This window comes from Panthera pardus, unplaced genomic scaffold (assembly GCF_024362965.1).
Source record: "Panthera pardus isolate Hobbes unplaced genomic scaffold, ASM2436296v1 HiC_scaffold_10, whole genome shotgun sequence".
NCBI lineage: Eukaryota > Metazoa > Chordata > Mammalia > Carnivora > Felidae > Panthera > Panthera pardus.
This window is the reverse complement of record NW_026526655.1, coordinates 95,653,734-95,673,981: the sequence shown is the minus strand read 5'-3', so window position 1 is coordinate 95,673,981 and position 20,248 is coordinate 95,653,734.

The following is a 20,248-nucleotide window of genomic DNA, read 5'->3' as shown; positions in this document are numbered from 1 at the left end:
TCCGGCAGCCTTGCTGGTCTTGAGCCACCCTGGAAACCTGAGCATACGCCCTCAGGACTTGTCTCCCTCCCCTGACAGTGAAGGGCAAAGCAGCTGAACAGAAGAGTGGCTCTCCTCAGCCTGGCTTATCAGTCAGCCCAGCTGATCTGGACAGATACAGATTTGCCAAGACCATAGGAAAAAAGCATAAATATTTCATGGAAACATAATCTAGTTGAGTGTGTGGAGGTTGGATAAGAAAGCCCTCGGGGGTGGGCAAGCAGGATCAGCACAGTGCAGGTGGTGCCCTGAAAACTGAGAGCTCAGAGGCCCCCCAGAAGGCGGCTGACTTCTTGGGCCTGGCCTGCAGAGGTAGGCGACAGCAGGGCCATTGAGCAGGTTTCAGGTTCAGGGAGCGCAAGCTACTCAGGGGCCCTTAACAGAAACCTTCCAACCGGGTCAAGGAAGGGGCTGACTTTCAATCTGCCCCAGACAGGCACCTGTACAGCTTGTTTCCCAAGGGTGAGCCATGAGTACTCGGCTCACAGCACAGGGTAGCAGCTAAGAGCACAGGTTTGGAATCGGCCAGCTCTTGGTCTCAATTCCTGCTTGGCCCTTCGTAGGAAGAAGATATGAAGCCATTTCATCTCTGAGTTATGATTACATATCTATAAAGACCTGTCTCATGTGAAATTTAATGCCAGCATCTTGAACAGCTCCACAGTGTCATTAGGGACCTAGATTTCTCTTTCTACTGTGTCTTCCTAGCATGTGGCTTCCATTCTCAAGGTTACTAATGACCTAAGAAAGCCTTGGAGCTTCCAAATGGCAGGCTAGAAGGAGGAAAGTCAAATGGCAAAAAAAAAAAAAAAAAAAAGAGAGAGAGAGAGAGACCTCTTCCAGTTTATTTTTAAGCAGCCTATCCTGCTCATGTGACATACATTTATGCTTCTCTTTCAAAGAGGGAGCCTGGTCTCATGACCAAGCTATAAGGTAGAGGGGCACCTGGGAAATATGCTTTTATGGGATTTGTTGAATTAGGTTTATTGCTCACCACCTCCAAATAAAATCAGGCTCCTGTTACTAAGGAGGTAGGAGAAATGAATGTCCAGGGAGGCAACAAACAGTTGCCACAAAGCCTCTATCCTCATGAGTCCCCTTTTAGGTCACCCCATTACAGCTGTCCTGCTCACTTCCTCCACTGGCTAGGACCAGGGGCGGGCTTCCAGGGCAGGACTGGGGCTAGGTCACAAAATGTAAGGAGGCCGTCGCTCTCAGGTTTGTGCCAGTGCTGACATTATACTTGCGGGAATCTGAGAGTGAGATCCTCCTTAAATTTTGCATCTAAGGCACCTGTTGTGGGGAGGGGGGCGGGAATCTCATCCCTTCTTTCTTCTTATTATGCAGAGAAACTTCTTTCCATTCCATCTGGTTTTCCACAATAAACAAACCTATGTGAACCTCAGAATTTAGGTTAGCTTAGAGTTCTCGGAGATCTTGGACCTCTTCTGACCCTCTAGAACACAGAGGTCTCACCCTCATAGCCACATACTCATGCCCCCCAGAGAGCAGATGAACATGTGTGGATGCTACCTTGCCAGGATGGGCAAAGCCAGTCAGCCCCATGGCACAGCTTCTCTTTGCTTTGGATTTCAGAACTGCTGCAAAAGGCTTGGAAAGAAGCAAGGGCTGCGGCTGGCATTGTTTCCCGCCCCGCCCCCCCACCTCCCACCTCTGTTTCAAGTTCTTCCAAGAACACACCAACCACACTAACACTAGCATTTCTATACCAGCTGGCTGAAAACAAGTTTGGATATGTTGTGGCTTCCATATACAGTGGGTTAATTTCCAGTCCAATTATAATAATGGTAATAATTGGCCACACTCAGGGAGCTGGAAATTACCACTATTTTTAACTTGCATCACTAAGGCAAATGGTTTTATGTACAGCTGGTTCCAAGAGGGCTGAGTTTTCTCCAGCTGGGAAAGTCATGTACCAGAGTTACAGCCCATCCCTCTTTTCTCTGATGTTCTTATTCTAGTATGGCATCACCCACAAGTCCCAGGCTCATGGGACCATCAACCTGTTTCTTCCTTCTTGCTCTTCCTTCCCAGCTGGCTCTCCAAACCAGCAGAGATCTGATTTATCCTATTACCACCAGTGGATACCCAGTGTCTCTTGAACTCTGAGCCCCACTCAGGGGCCCTATCCTTACCCCAACATTCCCAAAGAATGTGTATTCCTAGTTTTATTTTGACAACGCTCTTTCTGAACCCTGGCGTGGGTCTCCTGGCTCCAGGCATTTTTCTGACATCACCACAAGGCTGATCTCCTCTCTCACAACCTTTGCCAAGAGAGAGGAGGTGTTGGCAGAACACCAGGAGGCCCACACTTACTGGGAATCAGGAGGAAGGGAACAAGGCAAAGGAGACCCTGCAGCTTTCATGTCTTGCCCCATGGATGAGAAGGAGCGGGTCTAGAGAATTTCTTGTGAAGGGCCTAGAAGACTTCTGGGGCAGACAAAAGCCTCTGGGGAGGGGGAGGGGCCTGACCCTTGGTTGCACCATCTCTTTCTGTGATGCTTGAGTCTATCTCCTATCTCCCCTTCTATACCATGAACTCCTTAAAGGCAGAGATTGTGTATTTTGCTGTCATCAGCCAGGACAGTTTCTGACCCTGTCTGTCCCTAGTAAGTATTTGCTAAATGAACAAATACCATTGGGCACTTCCACAACCTGGATATGCTCAGACCTCACCAACCGAAGATTGAAAATAAGTCACATTAATATCATTCATGTATCATATATGTCATATTGGAAGAAGCCTATAGACAGTTTTCCTCTGTGTGTTCCTCACTGGTTGTAACAAATGGATAAAGGAGAGGACAGAGAACACTAGGGTGAGGAGAGAAAGGCATTCAACTTGGGTACAAAATTTAAGAGGATACCAAAAACTCGGTGATCAAGATAAATAGTATTGTGGGGCGCCTGGGTGGCTCAGTCACTTAAGCGTCCAACTTTGGCTCAGGTCATGATCTCATGGTTCATGAATTTGATCTCACATCAGGCTCTGTGCTGACATCTCATAGCCTGGAGCCTGCTTCAGATTCTGGGTCTCCCCCTCTGCTCCTCCCCCACTCATGCTTTGTCTCTCTCTGTCCCTCAAAAAAAAAGTTAAAAATTTTTGAAAAGATAAAATAATATTTTATCGCACCTGTGTTAGTTTCCTAGGACCACCGTTATAAAGTACCACAAGTGGATAGCTCCAAACAACAGAATTGTACTCGGTCGCAGTTCCGGAGGCTAGAGGTCAGAAGCCAAGGTGTCAGCAGAGCCGTGCTTCCCTCAACAGCTCTAAGGATGAATCACTCCTCGCCTCTTCCTAGCTTCCGCTGGTTGAACAAGTCTCTGGTGTTCCTCAGCCTGTCACTGTGTCACTCTACTCTCTGACTCTGTCTTCATGTGTAGGTCTTCTGGTCTTCTTTTTGTGTCTCTGTGTCTCATGTGACCCTCTTACAAAGGCACCAGGCACTGGACTTAGAGACTGCCTGCCCCAGCATGACCTTATCTTAACTAATTACACACACAACCACCCTGTTTCCAAATAAGGTCACATTCTGAGGTTCTAAATTTGAGGGGGCATTATTCAAGCCAATAGAACAATATTTTTTAATCAAAGTTAATGCAAAAAAAAAATCCATGAAGAGGAAAATTTTTGAATTCTAAATAATTTTTTTGACTTTTTTTTTTTTTTAAGTTTTGAAGAGAGACCAAGTGTGAGCAGGGGAGGGGCAAAGAGAGAGGGAGACACAGAATCTGAAGCCGGCTCCAGGCTCTGAGCTGTCAGCACAGAGCCTAACGCAGGGCTCGAACTCATGAACCGCGAGATCATGACCTGAGCCGAAGTTGGATGCCTAACTGACTGAGCCGCCCAGGCATCCCTTAAAATTCTAAAGATAGGATCCGCCCCTGCACCAGCATGACGCACTTCATTCACCTCCCCACACGCCCAGCCCTGATGGAAAAAGCCTCCACAACAGTGTCGGGGAGATAGAAAGACACTATAATCATGGGTTTCTTCTACCAATTTGCTCTGTATACCTTCTGAGGAACTGCTGTCTGTTTCTGGGATTTGACCTCTCAGGTGTCAGGGAACACAGGCAGTGTTGCAAATACTTCTTTTCCCTCTGCTGCCAGTTGTCCATACTCACAAGATCCATTCCTAATGAAAGGCAGGCATTTTGGAGAGAGGCGGGGCCCATGCTCCCTGTCAGATGAGATCTAATTATTGCCAGTGAGGGTCTGAGAGAATAAGTCTGAGAGAATGAAGACAAGAAGAACCCTCCCCAAGGCTCCAGCCCTGCAAGGAACCCTAGGAAAACAGACCTGTGTTTGCACAGCAGACTTACCAGAATTTCCAGAGAAGCCTACCCACCCTTTTACAGAACTCACAATTTCTACTTGTCCGTTGGTTTCTCAGCAAGGGAACATAAGAAATAGCACTGCCTGGGTTGCAGTGATTCAAAAAGTAGGTCATAAATATCCTTGAATCAAATTACTGGGGCTAATGGCTGGCAGCGGACACCAGAGCGTGCAGCTTCCACATGGTTTGTTTTTCTTTCCGGAGTTGCGGAGGCAAAAACACCAAAATTTTCAAGTCTCTCTCACTGTGAAATAAAGAAATGGCAGATAACTCAGTATGTTTAATATCTACGGATTTTTTAGTACCTACAAAATTCCGTGTGCTTTCTAAATGTAATTTCCATGCAATCAAACCTATGAGGTTGATACTGAAATGAGGAAGTCTCAGAGAGATATCTGACTGGCCCAGTGTGGCCTTAAGCGTGGTGTCAGGATCTGAACCCAGGATGTAGGCCTTCCTCCGAACACCCTCCATCTGGTTCACAGACCCAAACAAACTAGGAATTCTGATAGATTCATGACGCTAAGCTGACTGTTCTTCTGGGAAATTCAAAGACTGAAAACAAATTTGCTCTGTATCATAAGCCTTTGAAATGGGCGTTCCATGACCCAAGCAAGTCCACTTCTGGGAATTTGCCCCAAGGACACAACAGATAGTACATGCAAACTTGATCTATAAGGCTGCTTCTAGCCATGTTACCAATGATAGCAGAAAATGGGGGGTGGGGAGGGGAATATCCCAAATAAGAAATGTTTAAATAAATTAATATACACTTACGGTTAAGGTAACCCAGTCTTGTGTAGTTACCCTGTTATTTAATACTCAAGTAAAATAACTGGACTTCTCATTCTTTATGACACAAGGATTCCTGAATGTGTCTCACAATCCATGGGAGTAACTGTAGTAGTTGGAGGCAGCTGTCACCTCCTGACTTATGCTGCTCTTAACGTCTAATGTCTTTTGGCCGTATTTTTACCCTCCTTCCACCTTACTGAAAATATGGAAACAGCCCCCCTTCCTTCCTTTCTCAAGGAATCAATGGGGTGTACAACTGTGTGGACAGTAATCTTTCCTTGATTTTTATGATAAAATAATATAAGATAAAAATAAAGCTTAAGTGTCAAAGTCAGACATCAGCATCCCTACATCCATCTTTTGTGCTTCAGTACAATGAGCTTCTTGCTGACAATCTCACCTCTTTGTCCTGGCCCATCTTCTTATTTTCTATCCAAGTCCTTCTCCCTTTCCTGGGTCCTAGGCCACAAATCCCTGACTCCAAACTCCCAAAGAAAGTCAAAACTCTACAACTCTCAGAACAACTCAAGGAGACAACATTTTTGCTGACATTCATCTCCCTTCTTAAAAAAATTTTTTTAATCTTTTTTAAGTTTAATTATTTATTTTGAGAGAAAGAGAGATAGAGAATCCTAAGCAGGTTCCTCACTGTCAGCGTGGAGCCTGATGTGGGACTCAAACTCACAAACCATGAGATCATGACCTGAGCTGAAATCAAGAGTCAGGTGCTCAAACGATTGAGCCACCCAGGCACCCCATATCTCCCTTCTTCATCTAAAACTTTGGCTCCAGTGAAGGCATTAGTTCTTGACTTTGTATAATCTAAAGGCTCATTAAAGTGTTTCTTTTATCCCAATTAAACAATAATAATAATTTCTCCCTTACATAAATTGTGCTGCCACACCCTAGAGAAACCAAGAAAAACTGCCAATAGATTTGAAAATAGCAATGTATTTTCCTTCCCACCAGACATTTAATTGAATTCCTCAGAGCCATTAAAAGTCATGTTGTAGAAAAGTATCTAATGACATGGAAACAGTGTTCATGGCATATGGATAAGTGACAAAAAAAAAAAGACCCATCACAAAGTACGTGCAGCAGAATCCAAATTATGTGAACGTTGTGTATATATTTGATTATGATGAGAGGGTAGGATTTGGAAACATATTGTTGTGTTTTTCTATTTTGCCTTCCTACATCCATCTGCCTCTGGGCCAGGCATTGTTACAGATGCCAAGAGAAAGAATTACTCTTCAGCTTTTGACATTCAAAATAGGAATTTCCACCTGAGATGAGCTTGAAAACTGGGAACTAGTAAAAGAGGGTCATTCAATATATCAGTGGCTTTGCATAAGGGATAGGAGGGAAGAGAAATGGAGACAGTTGGGGAAATATCAGGGAGAAGAAGCTGTGTCCCCTGAGCTCAAGGGACCGAGGGCAGACAGAACCTTACCCTAGTCCCTCTGGAAACTTGGGGCAGAGACCACTGTGCAAGGCAAGCTCAAGGCACATGACCAGTAAGGCAAAGAGACACAACTGAGTCCAGCTAGCATCCCCTCAGGTCATGGACTCCTAGTTTGGACAGGGACAGGTGACAGCATGAGGGGACCAAGCCAGTCAAGAATAAATACAAGATACAGCAGAAACTAAGGGGTCTATAGTACCTCTGGGAGCTATGGAAAGACTTAGCAAGCAGGGGAAGGTCCCTGGCCCCTAGCCAATCTGAGAAAGAACAGGGCACACATCAGCAGTCACAGATGTCAGGAGCACATGCCAGCAGAATGTCCAAAGATGAGACCATGCCAGCTGTCTCTCAGCACCAGGGAGGAACACCAGCATAAGGCCAGGGGTCCCTCTGGCCATGTGGACAAAGACATCCAAGGCCCATATTCCCAAATGCCATTTTGAGAAGACCTGGATGAGGCGGGCAAGGAAAGAATCTGAAAGACTGAGCAATTGTCCCAAGAAGACACATTAAACCTGAAGGGACTGTATAAATTATTGCCATGGACTAAGCTGAAACTCCAATGAGCTAAACTGAACATCTTTTCTAGCAGTCCCATGTAGCAGATGGAGTAGGAGTCAGAGTGGGGCACAGTGGTTCACAGGGTCAGATTATAGAGCAGTTCTCAGACTTCAGTGTACATTAGAGTCACCTGGAAGGCTGGTTAATTCAGACTATCTCTGGGCCCACCCCCAGAGTCACTGACTCCTGAGAGGTCTGAGGTGGGGCCTGAAGAGTTATATTTCTAAGGAGTTCCCAAATAATGTCTATGTTGTTAGCCTGAGGATGACACCCTGAGAACCACTCTTATGGAGAGTCAAGAAGCTCCATTTTCTTGGCAAAACTAAATGTAATGATATTAGGCTTGTCTATCTACCTACTGTCCTACCTGTCTATGACCAGAAGTACATATACCAAATGGTAGTGTGGCTATAACAAAGGTGTAGGATTATAGACAATTTGTATATTCTGAACTTTTCTAATGACCTAAAATGCACATGCACTACTTTTAAAATCTGAAATATATATATATATATATATAGTTATATATAGTTATATATAGTTATATATTGTTATTCTAAATTGTTATTCTAAAGATAAAAAGAGTTGGTGGTTGGGAACCATCTTACACAGTCCAAGAAAATGAGACTGATCAAGGGGTCAGACTCTCACTCTTCCTTCCAGGCCTGGGCTGGTCCTTCCCTTATCTGAACCTTGTTCTGTGGATACTTTACAGGAAAGACCGGTCTCTTGTATAGATAAAGCAGTCACAAATTAGGTGTTATTTAAGTGATGAAGCAAATCCCACAGACCATTAAATATCTCCTTCACCTGCCTGCTGTGGTACCAGAAATTATTCAGTAGACTAAGCCCTAAAGAACTTTTGGAGATGTCCAGTCCCTGACTTGGCCTCTGTGTTACCTGGTAAGGATCAATGCTTGCTTTCCAGACAGGAAAGCTGTCATATAATAGAACATCTGGATTGACCACAGGTTAGTAGGAGACAGCACGGGTCTAGGGGGCTGGGACAGGTGACAGAATGGTTTTTCTGGCAGGTTCAGTACCAAAAGTTCAGTGCACACAACCCAGCCTGAGGTGGACAGCTGTGGACATCCAGAGCAAAGTCCAGGGAAAGCGGACCTGGAGAGAGGGTCTAACGATGGACTTGCACAAACAAGGTTAAGACTGAGAAGCTCGTGCCCCTGGCTTGGCAACGGGGCAACTTGGGATGTGTTGCAGTTCCCAGCCGGACCCGCGCTGCCTCAGGGCAGCTAATGTGCACAGGGGTTTGGCGGAAGACTTGCTGCAAAGGTCAAATGGCCAACACAGGTGCAAGTAGTGCATTTTGCACACGCTTAACTTTTAAAAGCAGTCGGAGTGTTTGTCCTTTGAATGCGTTGGGATATCTCATTTTCCTAAAGCAAAATTGTCCACACACGAAGTGGTGCTGGAGGCTCAAACCTGGCTCAAAATGAAAACTACAGACTGTGTGGGGATTCTTTTTTAAGAGAAACTTCCAATCTTACAGAGACCCGACCTGCCCCCCACCAGCACCACCGTCCCACCTTATTTCCAGTCTGTTGCCTTTGTTTATAAAAACAGCTCAAATATAGATTTCTTCAACTCTGCTTCAGGGGCATCCCTGGCTTAGAGGCTGAGCAGGCTGATGTATGGCTCTGAGCACACCAAAAGGAGCCATTTACTTAAGGCATTAGAATCCATCCTGTTTGGCTCTAACAGTCTGTTGATGTTATTGCCCTCCCTGCTCAGGGAACAAATCCTTCAACAGACAACATTAACAAGCTGTGGAGTGGTTCTATTGAATTCTGCCCCTGAGCTGACGATCCATGACTTCTGTATACAGGGTGATGCATACATTGCACACAGGGACACGGACGGCCAGCTAGCTATACAGCATTTGTCCATTCCCTGCTATTCTCCCTACTTGTCTGTGAGTTTCTCCAGGACAGGGTAGAAATCATGTCTGAATCTTCACTATAACAGTGAGTGCTTAGCCCTGAGCCTGGTGCATGGCAGATTGATCAATGTGTGTTGAATGAAAGTACAATTCAGTAAATACATAGTAATTATAATGGCTCCCATAGAGACAGCATTTACTGTGTATCTGAGAGTATGTTAAACAACTTACTTTTGTAATTCCATGTAATCCTCCTAACAAATCATTATATGGATAAAAAAAAATGAGTGGGGGTAGGAGAGAATTAAATAGGAAAAGAAAAAGAAAAGAGGGAAGAAAGATGAAAGGAGGGAAGGAAAGAAAGGCTGAGGGGAGAGGGAAGGAAAAAGGGGTAGGGTGGATAGAGAGGGAGGACAGGACAAGGAGGGAAGCAGTGAGGAGAGGTGAAAAAGAAAGGGATTAGAATGAGAGAGGGAGAGATGGAGGGAGGGAAAGATTTAGAGAGACAACAGCTGGCATGTGCAAAAAGCTTTGCCCAAAGGGAAGCCCTGGTCCAGCACAAGACACTGGAGATTCTAGCTGCACCAGCAGAGTGCACCATCTGGAGGGTTGACCAGAGGAGCCTGGTGCAACGCCAAGACAGCAGTCAGCACCAAGGGTCTGACGAGAGTGACCTGCTGGACAGTGGGCTCTGGCCAAAGGATTCTCCCTGCTGGCCAGATTTGAAAACCGAGCAGGCAGGCTCAGTACAAGTCTGTTAGCAAGTAGTGAAGCCGGACATGCTGGATTAGGAAAAAGAGCCCACACTCTAATCCAACGTTACAAACAGAGAGGCAAGAATCCAGTTACAAGACAGAAGCACAAGGGGAGACTGTTGCATCCACACGACTCCTGAAACAGAATGCTACGAGCACCAGTGACAGTCACAACAAAGTTTATTGCAATGAGAGGCAAGGCAAACCGATCGATCGGGACCGACACTCTTGACCAGAGTGCGGTCTCTAACAGCTGGGATACAGAGTTTTTATAGCTGACTACATTATCACCTGGGAACAGAACAAAGGAATAGTTCCCAGGTGGAAACAGTTCAAACAGGCCCTTGCCCCAATCCAATCAAGCGCTAATCCATCCCTTGATTGATAGGATAAGGCTGTTATCTCTTAACCTATAGTGTTCAAACAAAGCTGTTATCTCTTAAGGCTACAGGTTAGCCCTACCCTTACAGAGACTAGGCAAGATGTCTCATCAGACACTAAGGGGAGATAGTTAATATATTACAGCAAACTGTTCACCTATTTGTTTTTAAAGTAAGGGCTTCCTTGGGTGGGGTGGGGAATGTGATCATGATAAAATAAAATTAAGCAATACAAAATAGAACAAAGATCAAGTAGAACAAAGGTCACAAAATAAAACTCTTTAGATTGCATTGCCTAGGAGTAAACCTTGTTACTGTTAGATAGATTTCATTTCAGACAGCTCTCTAAGCACATATACACAGAGAAACATAACTAAATAGATGGATGGACTCACTTATGGAAACTTGGATAGGTAGATATTTAACAATTGTTACTTTCAGAATATTAAAATTCATTTTACTTGATTTTACTTAAATTTTACTTAAATTTGCATCCCAAATTCCTACTTCCTCATGGGTTGAAAAACCTTAAGCCCAAAACATGTTTTCAAATCATATGTTTTCAAATCAAATGTTTCAAAACATTGTTTTCAAACAATGATATTGCCTTAAGGCACTGAGCAGAAGCAAAATGTGTTTCTTCTTTGGAGGATCTACCTTTATCCTGGGTCCCTGAGAATTACTCCAGAACAAATTCCAAGGAATACAAGCAGCTTAGAATTTAATGTCACAAAACAGAGGAAAACAAGGCATCATGTTTGAGAGTAAGCCAAAAGAAAAAAGGTCTGAAACAATATGAAATATTTTAGGTATTAGAATTGTCAGATATATAATTTATAATTATGTTTAATATGTTTAAAGGAATAGAGGGGGCACTTGAAAATCAGCAAGAACTAGAAACATAGAGTATACCCAAATAAGAAGAGCTGAAGAGAAATTCCAGAAATAAAAAATAAAAAATAACCTAATAATTGAACTTAAAACTTCAATGGCTACAAAGCAGATTAGTCACTACTGAAGAGAGATATGGTGGACTAGAAATTAAGCACAGACAAGGAGATGGGAAAATTAAAGAATAACAAAAAAATAAATGAACAAAGTTAAAAAGTATCAAGGATGAATTAGGAAGGTACAACATATGTATACTTAGAATTCCAGAATGGAGAATGAGGCAGAAGCAATCTGAAGAAATAAGAGCTAACACTTTCTAAAGGTGATGAATTAGTCTTGTCCACAAATTTTAAAAGGAGAATAGATAAAGAGAAATACAGCCTGGGATGCATCATAGTCAAACTGGAAAATACCCAAAACAAACAAACAAACAAACAAACAAACACTATCATAGAAGTAGCCAGAGAGAAAAGACAAATTAATTTCAAAGGAATAAATATTAAACTACAAACCTCTTTACAACATAAACCAGAATGTAGTGGGATGAGATCTTCAACAGTAGAAAGAAGCAATTATGTGGTATCTGTAATGTGCCTAGAAAAGTTCTAAGAGCTTAACTTGCATTAACCCATTTAATCTTCAAACTCACAATGAGGTAGGCACTATTATTACTCTCATTTTGCACACAAGAAAACTGGAGCAAAAACCTTAAATAATTTTTCCACATTTATACAGCTATTAAGTGTCAGGATCAGAATTCAAAGTAAGTTAGCCTTGTTTCTGAGACTATGCTGTTGACTACTAAATTAATTTTCTATATTGAGAGAAATAACTCAATTTTTTACCTGTGAAAGTATCTTTCTATAATGAGGCCATAGGTAGTTTCCTCCTCTGGTAATGGCAGGCTACATAATTCAATTAAAATCTTGAATCTGTAATTAAAAGCTTTCCCACAAGGAAAATCCCAGGCCCATCTGGCTTCCCTCACAAATTCTAACAAATATTTAATAAAAAATGAAGCCAATATTACCCAAACTCTACCCAACTAAAGAAACTAGGGAACATCCCAAATTCATTTTTTGAAGCAAACATAATAATACTGATATCCAAATGTAGCAAGAACATTCTAAGCAAGCAAAATTATAAGTCAGTCTCACTCATGAACATAGGTGCAAAATTTTTAACCTAAGCATTAGCAAGCCAAATCCACTAGGACATTTGGAAAAATCTGTTCAGTTAAAAATGGATTCATTCTATGATCAGGCAATCACAGTTCTGGGAGTTTGGTCTATAGATTTAACTGCCCTCATATAAAATGACAGTGTTCACTACAGTATTCATTGCATCATTGTTTGTATTAGAAAAAAATTGGAGACAACCTCATTAAATAAATCATTGTACATCCATACAGTGGAATATTGTACAGCTACATTGAAATAAATAATGACAATCTTTATGTATTGATTTGAGAGATTTCTAAGATATACTGTTAAATTTTAAAAATCAAAGTATAGAACATATATTTACAGTATGCTGGCTGTTGTGTAAGAAAGTAGAAAAATAAGAATTTATACTCACAGCTATTTGTATGTGAATATTAAGAAACACCAGAAGATTACAAAAATCCATCTTTGTGGGAAAATGTGTGAGGAGGTGGATTGTAGACAGTGATAGAAGAAAGAATTTTTTATTGACCTTCCCCTTTTATACCGTGTTTTGAATTTTTGAACCATGGGACTATATTATAAAAACAAAATGAATAAATATCAAAGAATAATAATGTGGGAAAAAGTAAAACAAGATTACAATGAAAATATATGACAAGAACGTATAGGGAAAGAAAGTAGAGCATGACTGGAATTGATATCCATTATTTGAGATATTGAGCAAACATGTTGGTTAACTTTGGTTAACTTATTACATTCATAATAAGTTAAGTATTAAGGATTTTCATTCATGTTCATAGGCTTTTACCAGAAGAATAGATATGGTATTAATTAACTACTGAATCCATAAGAGAAAAAAAATAGAATAAGAAAAAAATATTCAACTCTTCCAAAAGAAGAGAAAAAAACCACAATGGAAAAGGCACAACAAATACAACACACAACATAGGATGATGGAAATAAATCTAAAAATATAAGTAATAACAATATATGTAAATAGATTGAATGTTCATTAATAAACAGACTGCCAGAATTTTTTAATTATGTGCTGTATATGAGAGTATGTAAATAAAAAGTGCAGATACAGGAAGCTTGAAAAAAAACAAAAATAATAGAATGGAAAATCTATGCCGGGTAAATATTAACCAAAATAAAACTATGGAAGTTATACTAATACCAGAATATATCAATTTTAAGGCATAAAGCATTTCTTGAAATAAAATTTAACTTATTCAACATTTGATATAAGATTTATTTAATTGAGGGCTGCCTGGGTGGCTCAGTTTGTTGAGCATTCAACTCTTGATTTTGGCTCAGGTCGTGATTCCAGGGTCATGGGATCAAGCCCCACATTAGGCTCCGTGCTGAGCATGGAACCTGCTTAAGATTCTCTCTCTCTCTCTCTCTCTCTCTCTCTCTCTCTCTCTCCCCCTCTCTCTCCCCCTCCCTCCCTCCCCCTCCCCCTCTCCCCAACTCACACTCTGTCTCTAATATCTATTTTTAAAAAGATTGCTTTAATTGGTATAATATGCATCTAATAGCATAACCTCAAAAAATATAAGGCAAAATTTGACAGAACTGCTAAGATATATAGATATGTATCTCACAATCATAGTGAGAGATTTTAATATACTTGGAAAGGTATGGTTTCAAGCAAACAAAAAAATACGTGAGGATTTAAAAGATTTGAACAACATAAACTATCTTGACCTAATATCCATACATGTAATTCCAGAACCAATGATAAGAGAGAGCATGTGAAGCACACATTAGCATTTGTGAGAATTGACTTTGTACCAGGCCATAAAATACATCTCAATAAATTCCAAACAACTAGTAGCATCAGACTATGCTTCATTACTACTCTGCTATTAATATAGAAATTCACAACTAAAAATGCATATTACATTATAACATCTAAAGAAAATCAATTCCAATCTTACCTAAGCTACCAAGAGGTTATAAAATAAGAATAGCACACTCCAACTCATTATGAGGTGAACATAATCTTGATTTGGAAACCAAGCAAGATGCTATGAGAAAGTAACATTACAGTCCAACCCCACTCATGAGCACAAATCCAAAAGCTCTACAATAAACATTATGCTCTAGGGGCACCTGGGTGGCTCAGTCAGTTGATCCTCTGACTTCAGCTCAGATCATGATTGCACTGTCCGTGAGTTTGAGCCCCATGTTGGGCTCTGTGCTGTTAGCTTCAGACTTTTTGTCTCCCTCTCTCTCTCTGCCCTCCCCTGCTCTCTCTCTCTCTCTCAAAAGTAAATAAAGATTTTTTAAAAATTTCTTTTTAACATTATGCTCTATTAGAAGAGCAAGAAAGAGTGGTAGAGATACCGAGGCCAGAATAGGGGATGGCATAAAGGCGGCATCAGACCAAGGAAGAAGGCACCCATAGCCCCTGCTCATCACTAGAGGACTTCAGCTCCCTGTTTTACAAGAGTTCTGGGTCTCAGCACCAAACCCAACTTTAGCGTGTGTGTGTTGGGGGCAGGGCACAGAGGGGAGTCTGCACCTTTCTACTCTATGATCAACTTAGCTGTAAAATCTTGGAGTAATTCTATCTTTGACGCAGAACTTTGTACGTGTTATCTCACTGTGTTCTTTCATGTCTTGTTCCACCAGTTCTTTTTCCCACGGCCTCTCCATTCACCTGTTGGTTGACTCGATTTTATTACGAAGTAGTTGTTGACTTCTTTGCTTCCAGAATGGCTCACATGTACTTATTCTCTATTCTTTAATGTTTGTTAATTTCTGATATAAGTGTTTTTTCATCATACCTTCCCTCATATGATTGTAGATACTGTTTCACTGAGTGTTGCTATGGAAGGTCTAAGGATAACCTGACTCTTGTTAAAAAGACTTTCTTATCCTTCATGGCAACCTAAAAAAAAAAAAAAAAAAAGATTCTTTTTTCTTCTCCAATAAATTTAAAAAGATATATCTCAGGGTCTACCATCCAGACTAATGTTTTTCTACAGCACAGTGGTCTTTTACATCCAACTCAGGCATTCCTTTCAGGGAAATTTTTCTTCTATTCAGTCTTTTAATAATTTTTTTTATTCCATTTGTTGGGTATTCTACTTCATATTTTTCACCACCTGATTATTACCACCTGTCTTTTGTAGTTGTTATCTTTTCTTTTTCTAATTCCTTTAGTTTCTTTCTAAATCATTTAAATTTATTGAAATTATCTCTAGCTTTTCCTGGATCTCAGTGATTACATTTCCAGGCATAATTATTATATCCCTCCCTATTTCTAATTTAGTTATTACTTCTATAGTGATAGTGCTTTCTTGAGTCTTCGTTTTTGTTCCTTAGCTTTGCAACCTTCATTTTTAGCTCTTTCACATGTTATTATCATGTAATTTCTGGGCTCTTCTAAAAACTGAATTCAAATTCTTGTTAAATGGTATTAATATAAATATTTGCAGAGAATTTTCCTGTTTCTTGGATTCCTTTTCCCCAGAATAGAATCTTCAGCTGTCAACTACATTCTATGCTCCTTTCTCTTATTGTTACTATTTATATTATTACTATTATTTTTGATTGCTATAGGACATTGACTTAGTGTTATTTGGTTTCTTTTTATCTTGCTTATGCTTACCAGGGATGATTTATCCTCTGATGGAAGAGGAATGAATTCTCACTGATTTCCTTCCTTCCTGAAATCTGTTTCCCATCACTCCAAACTTTAATTGAAGGGCTAAGTATGAAACTCTATCTATGTGAAGACAGAGGAAGGAATTAGTTTGATCTCTGTAGGGAAATTGGAAAATGTGTCTTGGTTGGAAGACTTTGTTGGAAAATGTTTCTCTGACCTCTCTCATGTTAGCTTCAGCTAAATGTCTTGTAAAGTGTTCATTCCACTTAATAAAGTGGGCAACGTTAGTGCTACACATCAGCTCTGGATTATACTCTTAATACAGCGTGACTCCTTAGAGACTACATGTCATAGGAGACTGTTGGCTCCAGTTGCTTCCTCTTTGCACCCATGTCTTCCCAGCAGCTCCTCTTACTTCCTCACATGGAAATGATCCTAAGCTTCCTCTTCAGCCCTTATTCTTTTTCCTTACCAATTTGTGGATATTTTCAAACATTCTCAGGATTTTGTTGATTAGTCTTCTTTTCTCATGTCCTACTTCTTGGAGTTGGAAAGAGAAGTATTCAGCTTCTCAATCACCACTTTATGATGGTGTTGTGTGTGTGTGTGTTTTAATTTGGTTGCTGTTAGTTTTATATTTGTATTTGGTTTTGTTTTTTTGCTGCTTTTATCTCTTTAGACCTAGAGGGAAATAAATCCTATGCCCCAACTTCATTCCACTACATCTATGTGGAAGCTAGATGAATACATCCTGACATAGAGAGATAATATATAAGTTGTTGAATAAAAAAGCAGGTTATAAAATAGTATTTGCAATTATTTTGTTCTTGAAACATTTGATCAATTTAGGTGTGCACATATCTCTATCTATATTGATGTGTCTAGATATAGATATAGAGATATAGACTGTATATGTATCAATATATATAGATACATATAACTACAATATATACATATTATTTTTATATAAACTTATACTGAATAAATCTTACATATAAATTTGACAAGATATATACCAAAGTGTTAATATTGGTATTCCCTAAGTGAATAGTTTTCACTTTCTTCTTTTTCCCTTACTACATTTCATAAAATCTCTATAATGCACATTGCTTTTTTTTTGCATTGCTTTTTTTTTTTAATGAGACATGCTATTGTTTCCTTTTGTTCTTGATTTTATTTATAGCCTGTCTTTTTCCAAAATGTATTTTACAGGGTTTTCAGCAGAAGAAACATACAATGAGATTAATGAAATAGAAAATCGGGACCCAGGGAAAAACAAAGAAAGCAAATAAGAAAAGGGGGAGGAGGAAAGGAGCTGCAAGGGTGCTATAATTCTGTCCTGAAATAAGGTGCTACCATCTTTGGCCTGGAGGGGCCAGAGGCTGTGTTGGTTAGTCAGTGGGATCCACTTAGGAAAGGGGAGTCATGCAAGGGGATGAAGCGGAGACTGAACCTACCTCTGCCCTGGAGCTGGAGGTTATTTGCCCATATATCCCAGCAGAAATTACAATATGTAGCCATGTCTTCAATAAAGAAGCTGCTCTTTACGCCAGAGGCAGCCCAGCCAGTGCCATCAAGAAACATAGAGGAATGTGCTTACAGGAAGATTCAAACAAATCAACATTTGGAACATTAAATAGGACACTAAAACTGAAAGCTAACATGGAAACAGTTTCGGAAAATGGCTAATTATTCTCCGCTGTAGGAATAACGCCTTCACATGACTGTAATGTTTGAGGTAGATTATTATCTAGGTATGTGGGTTGGATGAGCAACCCAGCTGCCCTTCCCAGGCACACATACCTAGACTCTTCTTTTGTTTGATGCTGCCTCATTTTTGTTAAGCATGGCAGAGTCCATTTCATCACCTACCGCCTACCCACCCCCAATCCTAATGCCTCCCCACACTGTCTACAGGATAAAATACAACTTCTGCAAACTGATATTTAAAGCTCTCAACAATCAGTCACACCCCATCCAACTAAATTATTTCCAACTCAATTAGCAAAGACTAAATTAGACTGATAGATGGAGGTGTATAATGCATAAGCTGCTCCCTAAAATCTGATTGCTTCACAGGAGAGATAAGTATACAAATGCCAATAATACAATGTAATGGTAGAATAGTTTATTCCTCTCTGTAAGGTGAAGGGGCTGATAGAGAACCTGAAGTGGATAGGTGTCATCTGAGCTGGGTCTTGGAGTAGGAGGGGAAATTTGCTGGTAGGTAAGCTAAAAAAGGTTATTCCAGGCAGGATGAGGAAAAACTACAAAGGTGTAAATGTACATTTGGGGAGGGGGGAAACAGAGAGCAATCCAGAGATGGTAAAGTATAGCAAGGCTGTTTCTACAAAACACAAGGATATCGATGACATCACATTCAATGGGAGGCCATTTGTATGAAATACCATGTGAATGGTGCCCCATGAAGCTGTGCAGCATCAGTGGCCCCTAAGCACCCAAATGAGAATAACTGTACATGTGCCTAAAAAGATAGGTTTAGACGAGGTTATGAGAGACTTGAAATTCTAAGCAATTTATACTGTGTTCTGCAGAAATTAAGAGAGCTATAGGGAATTGGTAAGTCTTGGAGTGACTCGATCATGTTTGAGTGTTCAAAAAGATATATTTCTTGAAAGATCATTCTTAAAGGAGGCAGAAATGTGTGTGTGTGTGTGTGTGTGTGTGTGTGTGTAGAGAGAGAGGGAGGTGGGGAAAGAAAGAAGCAGAGACTAGAACTCATTGAGGAGGTGATTATAATAGTTTTGGCCAGTGATCACAAGGGCCTTGACTAGAGCAGTGGCAGGAGAATCAAAGGAATGGGATACATGAGACTTTTCAAGATGGACTCCGGTGAAATCAGTGACCCACTGATGCGGTGGTAAGAGAAAAGGGGGAGTCAACACACCCAGGGATTGGGTGACTGGGTGCATGGGAATGGTATTCAGCAAGACAAGAAATTCCAGGTAGGAGCCCAGTTGCAGGAAAAGATGATGAGTTCCATGTAAGATATGTAAATTTAAGAGGCTTACAGAACATTAGAATAACTAGAGAGGTTTGGGATTCATTAGCAAGGTCCTGACTCAAAATAAAGAATTGGGAATTATTATGTCAGTAGCAGTTGAAAGTCATGTAGTTAGGTTTACAGCTTTCGGCTCTGATGTAGACAATTGCAGTGGATCATCACACTCTCTGTAACAACCAGAAAAAAAGTGGCTATGACTTCCCCAAACTGTATTTTTAGATAACATTAGAGAGTTGCAGAAGGAAAGAAGTCTAAAAGACCAAAGTACCAACAAAGGGTGAGACCTCCCTGAGTGAGAAGAGACCAGCATGTCTCTCTGTGAGTCTTGACCCAAATCCGTGGAGAATCTAGTCTATGATAGGTAGAAGAACTTTATAGGGATAAGGAGAAACCAGTGGAGCTTAGAAAAACTTTGTGGCTGGAAAGAAAATTGCAATCTGTAAGAGCTTTAAATGCTGAACTAGTCCCCTGTGCACCGATTCTGCTTGTGTCACTTTTGCTGGGTCTGCAGTCACAGCAGCAAAGGAAGCTAGAACTGGGCTGGAGAGCAGAGAAAGACATCCACAGTCATACAATGCTTGGCATCCAGAGTCCTGCTGGAAGCAATGGCTTATAACATATACAGGACAGTACCTTAACCTCTATCTCTCACCATGTGCAAAAATTAACATGAGGTGGATATGTGAAATGCGAAGGCTGAAATTATTTTTTAAAATTATCAAATTGGACTTGGTCAAAATGAAAACCTGATAAAACACCATTAAGAAACTTAAAAAGTAAGCCACAGCCTGGGAAAAAATAGTCACCATCTATATCTGCCATAACTTGTATCTAGAATATGTAAAGAATGCCTTGAGAATCAATAAGTGAAGCTACCCAATTAAAAAAAATAGACAAAAGAGTTGAGAAGGCATTTCAAAAAGGAAGATATCTGGATGACCATAAAGCATGTGAAAAGGTGCTTAAAATAATTAGTCATCAGGGAAACACAAAAGAAAACCATGGAAATACCACAATACAACCACCAGAATGAGCTAAAACAAAAAGCTGACAACTGCAAGCATTGGTGAGGATGTGGGCGATTAGAATTCTCAGAAATGGCTGGTATGAATGTAAAATGTAAACCACTTTAGAAAACTAGCACTTTCTAAAACATGTAAGCATAAGCTTTGTCTATGGCCTAGCAATTCCACTCCAAGCTAATTATCCAGGATATTGTAAAACTATATATCCACAAGTCTTATGAAAGGTTTTTCATAACAATTTTATTCGTAATGGCCAAAAACTACAAA